General features: G+C 45.4%; 1 pseudogene; it reads left to right on the forward strand.

Moving 5' to 3' along the window:
* The first annotated feature begins 304 nt into the window (after positions 1 to 304).
* On the forward strand, positions 305 to 475 carry LOC102859810 (annotated as a pseudogene).
* The last annotated feature ends 7,362 nt before the right edge of the window (positions 476 to 7,837 follow it).

Here is a 7,837-nt window from a genome sequence, read left to right on the forward strand (position 1 = left end):
TCATGTTATAATTTTTGCAAACTGACTAACTCCTTAATACACTAGTTTCCTTTGCATGTTGTGCATGTTATAGGCATATGCACACTGCAGGGAAAACAAAACAAAACACAGTAACCTAAGAGCAATTTTAAAAGTCAAAAATATGATACAGCCACGATGGAAGGTGGTACTTTCTCAAAAAGTTGGAAACAGAAATATCATCTGACCAAGCAATTCCATTACTGGAATATGTTCTAACAAAACCAGAGGCACAGTGTCCAGGCCATCATGCCAGGGTGATCCTGAGGGTACCGATGACATCACAATGCTGACCAGGTTCCTCGGCCCTCATTACGGGTAGCTGGCCAAATACTGGTTACCCACAGTGGGCAATTGGGATGCAGTGGGCTCTGTGAGGCCGGTATGAGCCACTGACTGGAGGCTGTTCCTGGACTCCGTGCCCTACTTCAACAGCAAATTCAAGGACAACGACTGATGGAGATGCCCACTGCCATTTCCTCTGGTATCTGGTGGTGCTGGTCCCTCTCCCATATCAATGACCACATCTGGAATGGCTGGAGCCCTCACAATGAACCTCAGTAAACCCCTCAATGTGAATTAAAGACGGAATGCTCCTGAAAATGGCTGTGATTTATTCATCCCCGCCCTGGATGTCCACTGTACTGTCCTTCTTCCACGACACATTTTCAGACCTACAAAGTTTCCAGATTCTTGCACAAAAAAAAAAAGAAGAACATGACTCAAACAGATGTATGCATCAGATGTCTAAAGAAATATATGATTAGGCATTATATGCATGGTAACAATCTAGAACAAGGGGTGGATTGTGGGGAGGGATTGTCGTTGATAATTGCCGCTGAGTCAAGCACAACTCAGCAAATCTATGAGTAAGACCTAATGCCTTTGCATAACTGTTGTCAATTCACCAATTTCATAGTTTCCAGAGGCACGTGGTTTAGGAAGTGGATGCCACTCTTGCTTCCAAACCTGTTTTATATCTGGGAGCTCCACCAAACACTGCCTACATTGGGAAGCCATTCTGGTATTTGATATCCCAATGGTATATTGTTCAACATCACAGCAACCCAGGTTACTTCATACTGCACATCAACAGAGAGTGATGTACAGAGTGGAAGAGTGTTCCTCCAGATGTAACAGCACTAGTTTCATTTAGCAGTGGCTAGCTGTTGTCAAGTCAAATACAACTAAGAGTAAGTTTCGCATAAAAGATCTAAACTCTGTTCTATGACTAACATAATTTCTGTACAGAACTCTGTTCTATAACTACCATCATTTCAGTACATTTAAAGAGTTTTTAGAGAGTCTGCAGAGTTTCCAGAGGCATTTAGTTTTAGGAAGTGGATGCCACTCCTGCTTCCCACCATAAATCAATCTGGAAGCTCATCCAAACACTACATAATGGGTAAACATTATGTTATTTGACAAGACTATGGAACAGTGTGCAGCATCACATCAACACCAAGTTGTTCATTCAGCAAACAGACAAAAGATTGCTGTGTCATTCAAGGAATAGGGGAGGAAAAAATATGTAACAATGCGTGGAAAATAAGTCAACAATATATTACCCTAAATATACTATCTTTCTTTTGATTTCCTGGCTGCTAGTAACAAAAGTGTTGACTGTAGAGACAAGCAAACTAAAGCTGTTAACAGTCTCAATCTCTTCACCATCCATCATGATGCTGCCAACTGGTGAGAATTTTTGTCTTCGTGACATTGAGCCTCAATTCATATTGAAGGCTGCATTCCTTAACCTTCTGCAGCAAGCGCTTCAGGTCCTCCTCAGTTTCAGCAAGCAGGGTTGTGTCATCTGCATAACGCAGATTGTTAATGAATCTTCCTCCAATTTTGATGCCACATTTCTCCTCATAGAGCCCAGCCTCCTGGATAATCTGTTCTGCATATAGATTGAAAAGGTATGGGGATAGGACACATCCCTGGCATACACCTTTCCCAATTTTGAACCATGCAGTGTTTCCTTGCTCTGTTCTGACAAATGCCTCCTGGTCCAAGTAGAGGTTTTGCATTAGCACGATCAAGTGTTCTGGGATTCCCATTACTCTTAAGAGTCAGCCACAGTTTGTTGTGATCCACACAGTGAAACGCCTCTGCATCATGAATCATATAGACATTCTTCCGGTAGTCTCTGCTTTCAGCCAAGATCTATCTAACATTAGTTACGATATCCCTAGTACTACAACCCCTTCTAAACCCAGCAGCCAGGAAATCAAAAGACCTCGCCAAAGTACTGAAGAGCAATGATGTCACTCTGGAGACTAAGGTGTGCCTGATACAGTCCATGGTCTTTGCAATCACTTGCTATTTGTCAGAGATCTGGACAATGACTAGGGATGATAGAAGAAGAATTGATGCCTTTGAGCTGTGGTGTTACAGAAGAGTATGGACTGCTAAGAAAACAAACAGGTTTGTCCTAGAGAGGGTGAAACCAGGCTGCCCCTTGGCGACAAGGATTCTGAAGCTTCATCTGACATATTTTGGACATGCTGCAAGGAGGGTCCAATTCTTGGAGAAGGATGTCATACTTGGAAGGGTGGAAAGACAGCACAGAAGAAGATGACCCTCTACGAGGTGGATTGAATCAGTGACTGGGGTAGTCGGGATAGGTGTGTCGGAGACGGTGAGAATGGAACCAGGATAGAGCAGGGTTTATGGCTGTTGTTTTACACAAGGTTGCTATGAGTCGCAGAAGACTTGATGGCACCTGACAACAACAACAACAAATGTACCATCAGTCATATGTGAGAAAAATACTGATGCTAAACTACTTGCAAATACTTAGAATTACTTACAAATACTTGAAAATGCATAGACAATTCCTATAATAAACAATATCTTGAAAGTGTGTCATGCTACAGGCTGACGGCAGCATCCCTAGTACCGCACAAGCAGCAATGCCCTCGGTTCTCTGCTCTCCTGGAGTGTGAAGAACTCTTGGTGGAGTTCCAGATGCAATACTAATCTTCCAATCTCTGTGATATCTAAATTTCTAAAAACCTGAGGGAGTATTAAAACAGTGCCTCATACATAAAACAATTTATTTCTAGATCCAGATAACATGATCACTTTTACGCCTATATCAAAGCCCAGTGAGTTGCTCTAAGCTGCAGGGGCCTAATTTTAATGGTATGGTACTGTTCTGAGTATGGGGACCACTCACTTCTCTGGTTCCCTGAAGACTTCATGTCTTCCCCCAGGGAGAACTGTCCACACCAGACCGTCTGGTGTGACAGACAGGGACACACTGCCCAGCTCCTCCTTCATGAGAAATCAGCCAGCCACCGACAGTGTACCCACTGAGGCAGGAGGACTTGGTCTGGTCACTGTGGGTGGGACACTGTGGTAGACAGTGCTCCACTCAGGAGCTACACGATGGCTGGCCTGCCTGCCAATTCTTCCTCTTCCTTGTCCACAGGGGCTGCTTTCTGAGAAACGTCTTTCACATCAGACAATGTCACCGTTTCTGCCCCCAGTGCAGCTAACCTGGACAGTAGACTAGTACATCCAGCCAGGGTCTCTCTAAACCTTTGCTGCTGGACCTTTACCATCTTTTGCATCACCCCATGTCTCCTTCACCAATGTTCATCCTGCTTCATCCTGGAGCACTGCGGTGACCATTTTTCAATTCATTTTCCAGGTAATCTCACTACACATACCTAAAGTTCTCCCCTTCCCCGCCCCCCCAATCTATCACTCTTCCACAATTCAGTCCATCTGATTTGGGTAGTTGGTATTTCACACAATTTACTCAACTATAAAGAGATGAGTCTGTTCTTTACATAAACAAAGCTAACTTGTTATCTCCAACTCCAATTCTTGATAAATCCTATCCCCACTGTCTAATGCATGCTTTCTCCTTCCTACTCGGCACAGCCCAGGTTAAACGCCAGCTCCCCTGGCCTCGCTGGTTTGCACCACCCTCCTGCCTTCTCTCAATCCTGAAGTGTCTGTCAGTCATTTTGGCACTTAATCACATGCTGCCCTGTCTGTGCCTTATCTCTTCAATCAAGAGAGTTATCTTTTAGAAGTGTTTTCCCTCCTAATTGAAATCTTAAAAAGACAATTCTAATACACTAACTTATGTATTGGGTAAAGCAGAAAACTGTCCCTGGGCCCCAGAAGCTGGCCGTCAAGTTTCGTGTTCACCACTGCCCCAGCCCCTGCTGCTACAGGCCTTGCAGTGCCCATTTCTTCAGTCTTAAAGGGGGAGAACCAAAACCACTGCTGCCAGGTCTGATGGGACTCACGGTAACACTGCAGGACCGAGAACTGTCCCTTAGGATTTCCAAGGCTTTAAGTCTTTTTAGGAGTAGGCTACCTCATCTCTCTCCTGTGGAGCAGCTCGTGGACTTGAACTGGTGACCTAGGGGCAAAAAGCTGTGCTACAATCCTGACGGCACGTGGTTTGAGTCCACAAGCTGCTCTGCAGGAGAAGGACGGGTACTCTCCTCCTATGGGATTAAATGCCTCTGAAAAGTACACCACCACCACCACCACCACCACAATCCAACAATTAAGAGTTATCAGAAAAGAGAGATTTGGACACCGAGACAGGTGAGACACACTGGGAGAATGTCATGTGACCAATGAGACAGAAGCAGAAGTGACCTATCTACAGCCCAGGAATTCCAAGAGCTGCTAGCAAGCCTCCAGACCTCCAGGGGCAGTACAGAAGCCCTCCCCTACCTCCTACCCCTATCCCTACTCCTACCCCTACCCCTACCCCAGCAACACCCTGAAAGAAAGACTCCGGGTCTCCAGAATGACAAGAGAATAAATTTCTGCAGGTTTAAGGTACTAACTTTGGGGTAATCTGTTATGACTAAAAAATGAATGTATCAACACAGATCTTAATAGGGTCCAGTGCTGGGCTAAAGGGCCTTGGGGGTGACTATACCAAGTGTTCAGTTGCTAAGTCAAAAGTCAGCAGTCCAAACCCACCAGTTTTTTCACAAGAGAATGATACGTCCGTGTGCTTCCACGGGGCAGTTCCACTTGCCTTAGAGGGCTGCCAAGCGTCAGTATCAGCTTGCTACAAGAGGGCGTGGGGCTGCGTGGCAGCCACCAACTACAGGGGGCTAGTTACATTTAAATAAATTAAAATTAGATGACATGTACCACTAAGCTCCCCAGCTCTATTATATACTTGTCCATGTGGCTAAAGGCTACCACAAAGGACAACGCAGAACGCCCACCATCACACAATCTACTGCACAGTGCTGGTATGGAAGGTGGTGCATCAGACAGCCACACCGCACACACTGCAATGGGACGACAGGTGGGCACTCCAGCCGCTTTGACACCACCACACAGAGGCCACTAACGGGGTCTGGGGAAGAGGTTAAGGAAGGCTTCCTTCACTGAGCACTGGCTAAGCCTCATCTGAAGAGCTGAGAGGATCAGAGTTAGGCGGTGGGAAAAGCCAGGTGAAGGTGGTAACCCCCAGACTCACTGCAGGGCACACCCCACTAACCAGCACGACAAACTCCAGAGCCACTGACCCAAGGTCAAGAGTCAAGCTCTAGCTCCCAGGGCTGCCTATCTGTGCGTCAACATGCACACAGCTCGTGCTGATGGTTAAGTGTCTGGTTACGTTACACTGCACTCTGATCTCAGGACCTGCACCAAGTCAGACCCCACATGACACCTGGGAAACTCACAGGAAACAACCTAATGCGCACCAATGTGGCTCTTAGCCGACATTCTCAAGTTTTAACTGAGCAATGGTCTCCCCGTCACTAGCACAAGCACCCCCATGCCCTCTGTACCACCTGCGGTACCTGAGAAGGCATCCAAGTGCCCACAGAGAGCCACGCCTTCTGCCTGTGCAGGCCTGGAAAAGGGGCCCCATGTCCGCGCTGGCTTGCCATTAGCTAGAAGCCCTCAGAGGGCCGCAGCCGAGAGCACAAGAAGACAGCCTACGGCAGACACAAGAGAAGGAGACTGGGGGTGGCGAGCCATCTCTGACAGTACCAGTCCCAAGACTCACAGGGGCAACTGTGTACTCCATGGCCTGAACCCACCTCCCTCGGCTTCTCCACCACAGCTCAGTGCAACACTGCCTGCCAGCCGCTCCAGCCTGAAGCCTCCCCACACACTTGAGTCAATCCATCAGTAAACCCTATGAGCTTATTTCAAAACCATCCAAATCTGATCATTTGTCTATAAGCTTAACAATTTTTATCTAAAGCCACAATATCATCTTTCTACCTCTTTCCCAAGAAAAGCTTACAAAAAATGTTGCCACGTTGTGTTTCTTTAACGCAATAGTGACTTAAGGATTACATTAATGGAATGTAGTCAACATTCAAACAGTTTTACTGGACCTATTTTAAGTTTATTTCAGTCCTACACTAAGAACTTCCAAGAGTCTTTGGCTCATGAAATTCCTCTCTAAGTGGAGTCTAGTACCCCACAGAAATGAGGAGCAGAGGAAGCAGCTCTGCCAGTGTTCCCCTTCTGGGCTCCATGTGGGTGGCACCACTGAGCTGGCTGAACTCTCCACCACGGAATGCGTTCTCGGTTACAGCCTAAGCACAAGATGAGCAGACTCAAGAGGGTACCTGGCTGGGCAAGAAGTTTCTTACTATTTCTGGGAGGCTGGTCAGTAGTGGGGTGCCAACAGGCAGATCCTGAGCAATGGGCAGTGTCATGCCCCCTTTGAAGCAGCGTATGAGATTTGGCCAACCCTGCCCTCTAAAACACAATGTAATTTCCGAACCTCAAGTATGACACAGTTTCTTTTCCTTAACGCAGGGGTCAGAAAACCAACCCAGAGCCATAACCTACCCACCAAATGAATTTGTACAGCCTAGAAGCAAATGACTAGAAAAGAGAGAGATTATTACATGACACATGACTGTTACAGGAAACTCAAATTTCAGTGTCCACATATAAGTCTTTCTAGACTTCAGTCCCATACATCCATTCATGTAGTTTACACAGTGACTTCTGTCCTACACAAAAGCTCACACAGACAAAATGGTTTCTTGTATGTGTGTACTGTGCAATTAAAAAACTCTTATTTCTCACAGAGGTAAATGCTGTTGTGTTTTGTTCTAGAGTAATGTGAAACCACCACTCTGTTGCTAACTGGAAGGCCAGCAGTTTGCACCTGCCAACAGCACTCTCTGTAGGCAGGTGTGGCAGCCTGTTTTCATGAAGATGTAACACCTCGCAAACCTTAAAAGGGCAGTTCTATTTGGCTCTACAGAGCTGCAAGGAGTTGAAATGGACTCAACAGTAGTGGGGTCATCTCACAGTTGCCAAAAAGTGCTGTCATGAGCTGTAGCTACATACAAGAATAAAATATGTTGCATTTTATGTTACAGAATTTCCAGTAGATAAAAAGTTAACTAATTTCAGATCAATTTCTGATACTCTGTATTGAGCTATTTGGGGCTACTGGAAGAGCACAGACCTGGGCATCAATTTCCCTCCAGCTGTAAAGCCTTGATATAGGCAGGAGCCAGAATAATGATTTTTTTAAACCCAAGAGAGAACATGAAAGCCAAAATAATCTCAGAGGGTAGAGGGGAGAAAGAAAAATAATTGCTTACTGTTAGGGTGGAGACTCTATGACGTTTCCTCTGACTATCATGCTAATTATGTTAGTCATTAGGTTGGTAATCAAAAGGAAAATAAAAACTACCTCCTAGAACATGTCAATTCTTCCACCACATATTTATAACAGGAATGGAACAAGCAGAGATAGGTTTCTGATTTTTATACTAACATTATGTGACCTACAACACTTAACACTTCTTCTGAAAATAGTATTTCACCTTAAAAATCATGA

Source organism: Elephantulus edwardii, unplaced genomic scaffold, assembly GCF_000299155.1.
Source record: "Elephantulus edwardii isolate Elephantulus edwardi_28Jun2011 unplaced genomic scaffold, EleEdw1.0 scaffold00055, whole genome shotgun sequence".
Lineage (NCBI taxonomy): Eukaryota > Metazoa > Chordata > Mammalia > Macroscelidea > Macroscelididae > Elephantulus > Elephantulus edwardii.